This window comes from Athene cunicularia (genome assembly GCF_003259725.1).
Source record: "Athene cunicularia isolate RWA chromosome 4 unlocalized genomic scaffold, athCun1 chr4_part1, whole genome shotgun sequence".
NCBI classification, from domain to species: Eukaryota; Metazoa; Chordata; class Aves; order Strigiformes; family Strigidae; genus Athene; species Athene cunicularia.
In genome coordinates this window covers 15539896-15553644 of record NW_020799098.1, presented here as the reverse complement: position 1 = coordinate 15553644, position 13749 = coordinate 15539896, and positions in this window count along the sequence as shown.

The following is a 13749-nucleotide window of genomic DNA, read 5'->3' as shown; positions in this document are numbered from 1 at the left end:
ACATGTTCTGGGAAAACCATCACTGTGTGTTTTCATACTCTTTCTTAGGCATCTGCTGTTGATTTCTGTTGGAGACAGGCTTCTGGGACAGGTAGACCTTTGGTCTGAGTATGACCATACCTATGGTATGTAGCAGCACTGGAAGAATTTGTCAGTGGAGGAGCTGGACTGTTTATAGTTTTACTGAGAGCAGATGATGCTTCTTGAATTTGAAGAGCTTGTGACAAAGATAAGCTTATTTGTTCGGATGTTGGTGTTTGATACGAACTAAATCTATAGAACTGAGGATGAAAAAGGGGAGAAAGGAAGAATCTCTGCTTCTCAGGGCTATTGCTGCAGGCTGGCTGAACAGAAAACAAACTGCAGGCATGGGCAAGAAAATCATGTGAGTAAACCTCTCTGAGACAGATAACCACTGGTTTCAAACTCTCTGGTAGCCTGTGGTGAATGGACACAATTTTAGCCCCCTGCTTTTAACTTGATAACCAGGGACTTTGAGAAAGTACATGAAGAGTAATGTCTACCGACTGTGGTTTGATATGAAATGTAAACAAATCATGTATTTTACTTGCTAGCTGATAGAGCTGATATAGATAGATGCTTGTTTCTCCCACCATTATCTTCTGATGGGTGAGAAAGGCCAAGAGCAGGGATGTAGCCATAGTGCAGAGCCTCAAGGCCAGGAAATATGTCTGAGCCTGCTATTTGTCAGTGTAGGTGTAACCAGAGTGTCTTTTTAGCCCCTTTTACACAGCTGACCTGAGTGGGAAAAGGTGTACATGCAGACTCACGTAATTTGCAGAAAAGCAAACCGTGATTCTGGATTATACTAGAGCAGGCTGAAAAGCTTCTGGTGCCCTGCCCTGGCAGTCGTATAGACTTCATGTCCAAACTTACATCACATTATGTCCAAACTTGTATCACATATAACTACACAGGCAGTTGTTCACTTCAAGTAAACCCCTGGGCTGCTGGGCACAATTATATCAGCATTTGCCTAAGTTCAACATTTATGTTCCTTAAGAAATGGCAACACTTGATTTTAGTTTTTCTCAAATTTAAACAAACCCCTGAAATTTCAAAATTTACTGAGAAATAACATTTGGGAATTGCTTTACTTGAAGTTATCAAAAGAACTGTTATCAAAGACTACATTGAAATCAAACCAGTTTTGTTTTGGCTTTATTATTCTGATTTTCAAGGGTTAACATATTTGAAACATTAACTTTTATAGTATATAGTGATTGAAATGATGAAGTCCAAATGAAATTATTTAACCTTTTAGAAGTAAAACCAAATAATTTTCTTGAAATTTTTTTTATGAACTCAATACATTTCTACAGATCATTGAGTCAGCACTTGCTAATGAAAAGCAGTTCTTCTGGAACTGCTTCAAACAGACCTTGCAGGATATAAGACATTTAAAATTCCAGCATGTAGATAAAAGCCCTCCTCCTAAAAAAAACCCAAAAAAACCCAACACACCCTTTTACTCTAAAAAGCAAAATTACACAAACCAAACAAATGTTTATGTTTTGTGCCTGCATGTCACACATGAGTGCTTGTGAATATAGTCTAACACATTTGACAGTTCTGCTGGTCTGACTTAGTACTTAATTCTGCTTTCTCCACCCCCCAAATTTTTGCACAATATCTGCTTTCATCTTTACTTATTAATACTGGCTATAATCTGTGTTATATTCCATCCCATACAGCAATGCTCATAGGAGCATTTTGAAGTTAAAATAATTTTCCAGCATTGATTTTATACTCTGCTGTATTATAATAACTCTTTCATCTTTGTTTTTAAATGCTATTTTGAAAACCACAGATACTCAGACTTCATACCTTGCTCGCAAAAGGAACAAAGGCTGAATGCTGTTTAGCTCCAAGTGTCAATCAGGACATAACAAGTTAAATAGCAGCCAACACATTGGCAGATGAGTAACAGAGAGTGGTTACTAAGCAGTGCCGAGTGCTGTTTGTCCTAGTCTACCTCAGCAGCTTAATGTGTTTACTTATTCATCTGCATCTGTTAGGGTGTAGCCAATGTCAGTAATGGGTAATTTTCCCAATAGAGACAAGGTTTTGGGGCTCGTCTTACAAACCCATCCAGACCTGGAGGATATTACTGTGATTAAACTAATTGATTTCAATAGGTGCTAATCATGCAGGCTCTGGCAGTGCAAAGTGATGAAAAACTTCAGTGTGCCATGTCCTTTAGACAACAAATGCTTATTGCACTTCACCCAAATTCACATACCAAGATGAGATTTTTTCCATCCTTATTTGGATATGTATTTGACTTTTCTATAGCTAGCTGTTCCCCACGCTGAGCAGATTCACTTTATCAGCCTCAATTTCCTACTAGGAAATAGCCTGTGGATAAGTCAGCTTCTCAGCGCTGTAAGGAGATGTTACTATTTAACGCCTATTACAGGATCTGATTAAGCAAATGGAAATTACTTGACAAGTTGCCCCACATGTCTGCTTAAACACTTACTCCAGTGGTAGCATTTACTGTGCCCTAACTGGTAGAGCTGGCTGTGGAGATGGCAGCTTGCTGTTTCATGGCTGGGCTTTTATTGAGATGGGTTTAAATGAAGAGAGACTCACTCCTTTTGTCTTCCTGCCACCAGCAAGTGAGCAAAGGATGTGAAGGGGAGCACTATGGTGGGACTGGTAAGGAATCAGCGATCACAGCAGCCTGGAAAGGAAGGGGCATGTGGTGTGGGGTGGGACAGAAGCCTGGCCTGCTTGCTCTATGCACCAGCCTGCACTCACCTGCCCTATGTTCTTGTCCCAGAGTTTTATTGCCTCTGGAAGACACTGTGAGCATTCCCAGGATCATTTCAACAAGCTTTTCCCCCTTCCTATCTTTTGTGCAAACAAACCACTGGCAGCTTGTCAGCCTGGATCCTCTGTCTTATATGTTGAATAAAACTTTTTTAAAAATTACTTAGCCTGAGTTGGGGATTTCAACTGGGTTTTGTGTGAGGGAAGAAGTCCCCTAGAGATGCTTTGTCTCGAGAAAATGCTCAAGAGCATAATGTAGCATTGCTGGTCCTTCTTATTTGGAATAGCCTTTGTTTCACTGCAGCTTTCATTTCAGTCTGTGATGGCAGATGAGGGGTGCAATAAGCCTGATTAAATTTCCATGATTTATATATCTGTAGCACATTAGGCCCATAATCAAGACAATGGGGGACAGGGGCCCCGACTCTGATGTACAAACAGAGATCTTATCTTTGCATGTCAGACAAGAGAGATGTGTGAGAGAATACAAGTTAAAAGTGAGAAAGTATTGATCAGCATATTGGGTCATAGCCTCTGTATATTAGTATCGTCTTACATCTTTTGTAGCCACATTGGAAGAAGAGAGGATTAAGGTGGGCTGTCCAGTAACTTAATTTTGATTACTTTACTGAATTACAGAGACATGTTAAACAAGATTCTGTTGGGAGAAAGAAGATTGAAATATATGTGCCTGAGGTGGAGGCTGGTATCATGAATCTGGAAAAAGAATGTGGCCATGGTGGAGACTTGCTGGCACCTCCATGGAAAATCAGGAGGAATCAGGAAGATACTGACCCAGTTAGGGGAGAGGAAGGAGAAAATGACTGTCAGGTAAGTGAGGACAAGACTGCAAGATGAACAAGAGAGTTAATTGTGTTGAATGCAGCTGACAGATCATGGAGGACGGGAAAATAACAATTCTAAGTTTTGACTGAACACCGTTCTGGAGAGAATAATTTGAAAGTGATGAGAGCAGGAAGCTCATCTTTTACATATAACAGATGCATACCAGATTGCAAGTAAAATATGTGAATATCTATAAGGTGGATTTGTACACAATGCATACACCGTAGACACACTCTATAACTTTTGGATATGCCAAATAAAGAATTTAAGAATGTACAAGTTAGGTAACAGAACAATGTGTAAACATATACTGACAGTAACTGAAGCCATCAAAGCAGCATCAAATGAGTCAGTCCCAGTCTTAACAGTAACAGGCATCCTAGTTTCCACCCGTGCTTGCAGAGGGTGGCTGTGGCTTTCACATCAGAAATCCCTTACTCTGGTCTCTGTTAGCAGTCTTAACAGTAAGACTGACATCTGCTCCTATCCCCATCAGATAGCAAGACCCACACTAATTGGAAATAAATGGAGAAACCAGACAGAGATATAATGAAGTTAAAATAGGTTTAAGATGGGTATTCTCTTCACCAGTTGAGGAAGAGCTCAGAAAGACCAGACAGCAGTCTGCTGACAAATGGGAGGATTTCTTCTGGGTTTTAGGAAGGAGAAAATCTCCAAAGCAATGGTGAGCTGTTGTGTCAGGGAAAGCACAGCATGGCTTTTCTTCCCACCACTATTTTGTGAACTGGGGTACACGTCTTGGGGTACAAATGAACAGGCAGTTTGGCTATGATGGACCCCCACGGCTGGTCCAGAGCATGGCTGCTTTGTTGCCTTTTGGGGGTGAATGTTCCTGTTGGGTTTTGCATGCCAAGCAGGCTTCTCAGGCTGGGTGCAGGGAAGGCGCATCCCTCCCCTGTGGCCAGGCTCGTGGTGCCATGTGTGATACGCATCCCTAAAGGTCAGACAGCCAGACTCGTTGGCACGACGTGAGTGACAGCTGTCCTAGGCGCCGGCAGGTCCAGAGAAGGAAACGGCCATCAATCACATTGTTAACGTGAGGTATGGGCCCCATAATGCCTCCCGTGACATGAATACCTTTCGTGCCAACACTCAGTAACTCCAGCTCAGATGTTCCTGTTGCATCTGTGATGACAGCACGATCCTAGATTATTATATTATTTATTATATTATTATACAATTGATTCAGGTTTTGCTGTCCTGGGGTGTTTCTCCCCTTTGCCCCAGGCAGGCAAGTAGCAGGTGCTGGGAACACCAGCGCTGTCGGTGTCCTGGCCTCCCGGCGTCCCTCTGCCCCAGCTGGAGGAGGGGGTTGAGCATGGCTCTTAGGGTGCTGAGAGCCCAAGCATTTTTGCATAGGGCTTTGGGAGGCGCGGCTGGAAACCAGGCAGCGATGTGAGGGATGAAAGGGCAGCAGGGACACTGCCTCTGCCGGCTCCTCAGGGCCAGGCTGTCTGTGGCTGAGCCCTCCCTGCATTACTGGGGACAATGGCCGTGGCAGAGAGATCGTGACCATTTTCCCCTCCTGTTGAGTAGAACATGGCAAGAAAGATGCGTTCCCTCCCTGCCGCTCTGCTGCGAACTGCGTGGACACCCTTCTCCACAGCACAGCGTTCCTTCTTCATTACCATCTTCTTACCTCCACACCTGTTTGATATTACATATTCATTTTGGAAATACTGTCCTTTTTGTCCCCCTTTACGCCATCTGTTGACACAATCCCACGTGTGTGTGTGTGTCTGGGTAAGATCCAGCTGGCACATGCAGGAGGTGAATGCATTCACATCTCCTGAAATTGCTGATTCAAGGAGGGGAGGTGGGGTGGGGGTGGGGGGTTTGCTCAAAAGACCCGCATCCCGATAGCGCTGCAGCTGAGAAGCCTATCATTGCCCTCGGTGATAGTGCCAGGCGTTATCAATGCACAGCCATCCTTTCACCCCCGCCTGCCCTCCCCGCGCCCCCGACGTGCCTGTTGTAATCAGGGGAACAATGGCAGAGGCAGAGTGCCCGGCACAAAGACAACAGCTGCACTCCCGGGTCAGGCTTTGCAGCCTCCCCGCACAATGGCGATGTGTAACCCCATCCCACCGCCCGCCTCAGAATAATTTATTTATAGATGCAATATCTCTTTCTCTGGCCTATTTAAGAATGTCTTTTCATAAATGCATGGAAATTGAAATTATTCTCTGCTTTTTCCCCAAAAGATTAAGGTGTCTGCTCCACACAGATAAATAGTGTAATTTTGGAGGGGAAGAGGGAGAAAAGCCATTGGAATATATGTAATAAAAGACAGGGAGAAGTCGATTCATTGTGATGTGTGCATTTGGTTTTATTAATTAAATATATTTCATTATTAGGGTCTTTGTAATAACAGGCACATGTTTAAGATAGGAAAGAAATATTGAAGTAGGAAAAAGAAAAGCCCTTCTAGGCAATGAATGCCAGCCTCTCCTCTGCAAGAGATGGCTGGTTGCCTCTTTGGTAATAAAACCTCTTTCACCCGAACAAACCGTAAGCACGAGCATCTGCTCAGCATGGAGAATTTTCTACCATCCAGGAGACCATGAGTCATCTCTCACATGAAAATATGGTCAGTTCAGCCCACTACTTACTTCTCTTAAATACAGCATGTGCAGTTTACATATCATCTAAATGTGTACCTTAACACAAGATCAAAAAGGAGGACGATCACCTAGCTCCCTAAAAAGAACTAAAACCAGTAAAAAGATTTCTTCTGATAACTTCTTAATGCCAGAAGTTTCAATACCCCATCATATTTTTTTAACAGTAACTCTTTAGTTAAAATTAATTTAGGTTTTTCTTTACTTTCACTACAACTAAGTTTAATTTTGTTTGTCTAAATCCTGCTCTCTGAATGCAGACAACTGGTAGTTTATGGATAGTACTTGTGTTAAATGAGTTGGTTTAGGGATCACGAAGCTGGAGCATTTCATCCATGCACAGTTCGTGTACTTGTGAACATATATGTATAAGGGAAGTGTGACAAGATAGCCTCCAAACAGGAAAAAGATTTGGCGCTGCTAAACACTCTCCAAACACCTCCACCAGATTTAACAACCAACTGAAAGCTCCTGTATGTCCATGCAATGTGAAACACACTTTATCAGTCACGGGCATAAAAAGATTTTTTCTTTTTTTTTTTTTTTAATAAACAAACATCACATATAACATTATCAGCAGTTCTGTATAAAGTGTGCTGGAAAAATGCATGGTCTCTTTATATTGTCCCCTCTTCCATCTCCTGCAGTCCACAGGAAAAGCCTCATGACTGGCAGCTGGTTGACTGCCCTATTATCTGAGCCTGCGTCCAGTCTGGCTAATTACAGTCACTGATTACTAAATGCTGAGCAGCACTGTCACCTGCCTTAGCCTGACAGGATTATACCATCTGTGCCACATGGCCAGGGTATGGAAAGCTGGTGAAAGGTCACAAAAAGGGGCAAATAGCCCTTAATGGGAGGTAAATGTATGTTTACAGACGTGACAGCTGACTGTCATTAGAGTATATATACGTATTCACAGCTGAAGATACTTCCCAAGGAAGAATAAGGGGTATAGGAAGTGTGATTTTGTCAGACAGCTGTTTTTTTCTGCTCCAAAACCTAGGTGTTATTCACTGGAAAGAGACTAAATGTGCTTCTGTCAGACACTGGAGTAATACAAGACCAGACGTTTTTCCCTCCTTACCTCCTCAGATCTTGTCAGTGCAGCAGCAGCTTAACTAAAATGTTTCAAAAACTGATCCAGTGAAACTAGTGCAAACCTTTATGCAAGCAGAACTGTCTCCTTTAGAGGAACTAGTTGGATCTGTTCAGTTTGTGCTTGCAGAAGTACCACAATGAACTCATCTAGGTAACTGAGGGCCAGGACTGAGCTCCAGAGCAGGTAGCAGTGCAGGACCCATAAACTGAAGGTCCCCCCTCTCCAACACCCTGCTCCAGTGAGGGTCATGTCTCCTCTTACCTGCAGTAACACCACTCCTTCCTACATGTCTTCTCTCACCAACTCCTACACGCTTGTACCTGCCCTCTGCTCCACCCAAGCCTCTCTTATGGCTGCTCCTTTTCATCGCCTGTATGCCAGCAAAAGTCTCCTCTTTTTCCCAGTGCATGTGACAGTGCAGCCCCTTCATGGAAAACATCATGTATTTCCCCTTGTTCGCTTTATGTCTCCATGTATTTAAGTTTTGACTCTTCAAAGTAAATTTTGAAACTTCTACGTATCTGGGCTGAGCCCTACTGAGGTCAGAGAGGCATAGCATTTATTCACTGTCTTGTTAGATTGTCCCAGCTCAAATCTGATACATCCTAACCTTGGAGGGTTATCTAAGTTTCCCTGAAATCACCATAATTTTTTTTGTTTGGAAAGTTCCTGTTGCTTACAACAGTCTCTGGGCCATTTTGTAGGCAACATACACGCAATACCATCCATAGAGTGGCCTAACTCTGTGAGTACATATCCCTGGGTCCCCTGGACATGACTTAGCACACTTATGCACTCCCGTCCCCAGTTGCTGCCCTATGCATGGATATTTCAAAGCCTCCAGGACATAAACTTGGGTGTACAGCTCTCACTGACAATTAAGAAGGCCTGAGCTGTCACCCCAGGAGCTGGCATGCCACTTAGTCCTCCTGGGAGACCTGCATCCTCCTGTTCATGTGAAAGACTACAGATGGCCCCATAACATTGCCAAGGTCTTCTGCCATGGGTCCCTGAATGAGTTTGTTGCCAATCAGATATCATTGCAACTGCCAATCAGTTCTGTATTAAATTTAATAGATTGAAGGAAGCTCAAAGCAAGGAAAACGGCCTGGCATGACATGTCTGCAAGACAGTAAGGGTAAGAAGCTGCTGTAGTACCTCTTTTCCCTACTGAGCATGTCCAGGGCTATCTGTGGAGAGGATAGCAACACAAAGTCTGACACGGTCACAGGGTTGTCAGACATCTGCCATCAGCCGTGCAGCGGGGACCACAACAACCTGCTAAGGCCACTCCACCAGGCTTAGGCTGTGGTCTGGTGGCAGTGATGGTTGTCGGGTAGGTCCCCAAACTGCACTCCCCACTCGTGGTTCTGCCATCGACACCTGGGTAGGAAGCATGCTCCTCCTTGCCATATTTTACCTGAAATATGCAGAATTTTCAGCCAGAAAAGCAAGCAGTTTGTGCAACCAGGGCATGATTAATTTCAGCTAAGTCACGGTGTCACACACTCACTACCTTGCTTTTATTCTCATTCCTCGGATTTCCTTCCTAGGCTTTCTCTTTTACTGTCAAATTTGTATTATGTTTCTCCAGTTACATTCAATTTGGTCATTATTTACCAGGTATTTTAGTATGTGAATGTTAGATAGATGTTTTACTGAAAAAAGATGACTACAAATAGCCTTGCATACATCAAATCACACTTTAAAGAAAAACATATGAATCCCCAAGAGGTGTATATATAAGTCATAACTGAAGCGGTCTTACTTTTAATGATGAGTGTAATCTTCTCAGAAGCCAAAATATAATTTATTTCATGTCAAATAGGTGACCAACATCTGACAGTCACTGAGTACAGGAATTTTTCGAAAGGTATCAAATCACGGTGTCTAATATTCCAAGCTTTCACATCTGACCTCTGTGCTTTCCTAACAGTTGCTCTGATTTTTTTTCTGGTGCAATCTTTAAAATTGATCTCAGGAGCAGACACATTCAAAAAGCTACTTCATATACACGTATGTGTACACATTCACTAGTCTGCCAGTGAAGTCAGCCAGTGACATGGTGTGGTGTGGGCAGCATCACCATCACAGATTGGGGCTGGGATATTGGAGCAGAGGCACACAGTGATGATCCAAAAGGACTTGGAGGAGAGAAGTTAGGTGAAATTCAGTGGTATAAAATGCATGCATTTTTTTCAACTGATGCTGAGAATTTATGCTGGAAATTTAAAAGGAGCAAAATTGGGCTGTGCTGGCAGACTGTAGTCATTGGGGTGCTACTGATGTGATGTAGCTGTGGAAATCCTAGGCTGATTCTAAGATGCAACAATTCCAAGACAGAGAAGCATTTGTAACTCCTCTAGTTACCACCAGTTACTATTTCACCGCTTGAGCTCCTCTGGGTGAGCTCAGGCAGGCCTGGCGCTGCGTACGAGCCTGGTCAGCCATGCTCAGAGCAGATAAGCGCAAGCTGGAGCAGGTATGGAAAGCAGTTCCTCGGATGAGCAGGGGACCTGGCAGCTTAATTTGAGAGAGACAGCTTAGGGAGCGTAGCTCATTTAGCTCTACAAGACAAATGCCGAGAGAGAAAAAAATTGTGATTGCTCGCTCTAAATTTATCAGTGGAGGCAAATGCCAGAGAGGGAGAAGAACTATTTAAGGTGAAGGACAATGTTGGCATAAGAACAAATGAGTGTAATCTGGCTATGAATAAATTTAAGCTGAAAATTAGAAAATGGTTTCTAACTACCAGAGGAGTGAATTCTCAGCTTTTTAATAGGAACTCAAGAAACCCAATTCCTATTCAGTCCAATTTGATAAGATTAATAAAAAGCTGTCTGTGATAGAAGGGAACTACTCTATGGCTTAGAAAGTCTTCTCCATTCCTGAACACTGATGGATGCAGGTTGACTCAATGGGAATCCTGCCTGAAATATTCAGTATATGAATATTCTTCACTGTATTAAGCCAGTACTGCAAGGGGGTGTCCCAAATTTTTGATTCTTTGGACTTTAATGTCTCTCTCTGCCTTTTCTATGCACCTGTGAAATATAGAGAATAATTCCATTCCTTCTCCCTGTTTAATCACACTGAGGTATTGTGAAAACACCCTCACTGTGGTATTATGAAAATATAATATTTACTGTTTGTGTAGCACGCAGGAGTGCTGTGAGGATGAGTACCAAAGGAAAAAAGCTGCGCGAAATTAATAATTTTGGCTGCACAGCTAGGTTTGAATTACATGTAGTAAATCATGCCTAGGGCAACACACTGAGTGAGAAGAAAATAAAATATTGAATAGCTGCTCATTAAGCGAACACCATCTATTCCGTGAACTGAATGAGGCAGGGTCCCATGGAAAATACAGTATGTGATTTTATAGCTGAAGATTAGAAGTTGTCTAAATTAAGATTGCACGAGCTTTTTCTTATGCTTTTCTAGCATTAAGGATCTAGGATTTACTTTTTTTAATGTACAGCTGACCCATTTGCTATCCACATCTGCACACAGACTTGCTTGCACCCGATTTACAATCGGAGGGGACCTTGTTTATATGCAGCATGGAGATGGTTGTCAGACTGCGCAGATTCTGTCATGATTCTTCTCCAAAAGACAGGAGGGATCGCCTGGATATACTTGAATAACGACCCGTCCTCCTATCTTGCCAGCCTTCGTGCAGGGAGATGCTTTGGAGTGCACTGTGTGAATAACCCCCACAGTACTCTGCCCATGGCACAAGCAGCTGGAGAAGAATGGGAGAATTGCACCCGCTCACCCACAATCAGCCTCTCAGAGCTGGGTAGAGAATAGCATTCTGTCTTACAGAGAAACTGGAAATTTATTTCATCCTAGCTTGGGACTAACCCTGTCTCCAGAAATTCTCCATAAATGCAAGTTGGAGGAGTGATTAAAATGTTGACTGTTGAGGCAAGAAGATTGGGTAGCCCAGGCAAACTATCCTCCCTGTGAATTTGGAGGCATAGGTGGCTTTGGGTGTGAAGCTCAGGCTTTGGGTGTGATCTTGGGACGCCCACACAGACTGCAGAGGCAGAGCGGGTATGGTCCCAGGAACCCACACCCGTTTCAAACCTCGCACTTTTCTTGATAACAAGAGTTTGGAACAAAACCTGAAGATATCAGTGAGGCAGCGAACATTTTGTCAGTATTTTTCAAACTAGTTGCAGCGCTATGGGTCATACACTGAAATAAATGTGAACAGGTCATCATGGTTAAAGTGAGTTATGACTGTGCCAGGAAGATCTGTGGCTGAATAGGTGGCTGGCAATAACTCACCCCTGGCCACATCAAAACCTGATACCAATACATATAGCTTTATTCTAGCTGGAGTGTTTGGTATGCCACCACCAAATGTTGAAAGCACAAAATCCTGCTATTTTAAAAATAGCTTTGATGCAGAGGGCAAATTTCTAGCATGATTAGTGAGTTTGAGTCCCTCTGTTTGACAGCACCTGACTTTTCCCTCAGCCAAGGACTGATTCCCAGAGTGGGGATGCTTGGCTCTTTCCGGACACCCTGCGTTTTCAAAGCTGGCACTAACAAAGCAAGCAAAAGCCTTGGCCAGTTCTGAAAATCTTGACTCAAACTCTTCAAAGATTATCCAAGAAGTATATATTTCTCAGCCTTGGGAAACAAGAATTATTTATAGGCTCACCCAGAATACTCAGCTGGCTATTTTCTGTGTGAGTTGGTACAAAGCAGTGTGGCGTGACTGGATGTACTATACAAAGGCAGACACACCCCGTATTTAAAATATTCCTGTTTTACTGTAGTCAATCGTATTTCCATGTTTGTTTGTCATAGTATGTATGTCAGTAATTATGTGTTGATGGCACATTCTTACTAACAGAAAATATTATCAAAAAATACAGAGCTATCTCTAGATGCAGACCTTGTTTTTGACAGCAATGTTTACTATTGAATCAGAAGCCACAGAAAACAGTGATTTGCACAAGAACGGCTATGCTTAAGAAGTGTGCTGAACACTACTTTTGCACAGGAAGAGGGAAGGAAGAAAAACATATTTATCTCAGTAGTGGTTAAACGATAGTGCAAACCAGTAATTATGTGTAAATGATGACCTTGCCCCCTTACAGTCAGCTCCTTAGTAAACATGACTGCATTTAATTGCCATCCCCTCAGCAATAAACATCACTGTTTTCAGAGCAAGTTCAATGCTTCTCTTCAGAATTTTTTTTCAATGAAAATCTGTGGTTTTAGAGATCAAAACCTTAAATGAAATGCCGGGCTTTTTCAGATTTGGGGAATGTTCAGTGAAATATAAAACCGGTGGTAAAATATTAGTTTTTATAATTTCTGGTCTCTTCCTTTACACTTTTCTATCAATAAGAGGTGTTACATACAAGTTTAAAGTTTAGGGTTTTTTTTAAACATACGTATATTATTTTCATTTGACATGCTGTAACATTTCCAAAGCTGGGGAAGTGTTGAAAAGTTGCAGAAAATAAAGTGATGAAAGAAACCCCTAACTTGGATATCATGTGATGTACATGGAAATAAAAGCAAAATACAGAAAGAACGTGGAATAAAAATGGGAAAGAAGCACTCAAAATTACATTTTAAGAAATACAGTTAAGAGCACATTTTTTAAAATAGTAGAGAATATCACTGAAGTGGAAGTGACTCCATTAATGGAACTTATTTCAACTTTTGTACATTTCTAATTTTTCTATTTATTTAAACATTTACAGGCAAATAAGGATTGAGCCTCCATACTTATATTTTTATAATGCATTTCAGTGTGACAAACTTAGCTACACACAGTTATGTGCTATCAGTTACTGAAGTGGTATTCATTATTTCCTACCTTAAGCTGTCCTGTAAATTTACTCTGCACTGTTAAGCAGATACCAAGTTCTGCCTAGACATAGAAACAGTGCTGATGAGTGAAGGGGATCTTAATAGCTAAGTTTGTTGATGCTTGTATTAAGCTTTAGAAACATATTAAATAAAAGACAGAAATCATTCTTCCATGAACAGTCACACTGCATTTCTTCAGCATTTCCCCTCTAACGTTCTCATGAAGCAGAGAGATGTGGTCTTGGTTTCAGTTCCCTGTCTTGGGTTAATGCAGGGCATAGTTTGATGCAGAATTAGCTGGAGATAATCCGCTTGCATTGAACAAGCCTAAAAATGATCGTGGTGCCTCTTGGGGAACCCAAGTGCCTTGGTGTCTGTACCTGCACTGTGCTCTCCTGAGGTTTCTAGTGGCATGTCCTGTGGTGGCTGGAGCAGCTCTTGCCTGACCCACCACGTTCATTCTTCCCAGTAAACTCCTCCGGGATCTCTCTGTGGTCTCGGCGCATGCCGCAGTGGCACAGG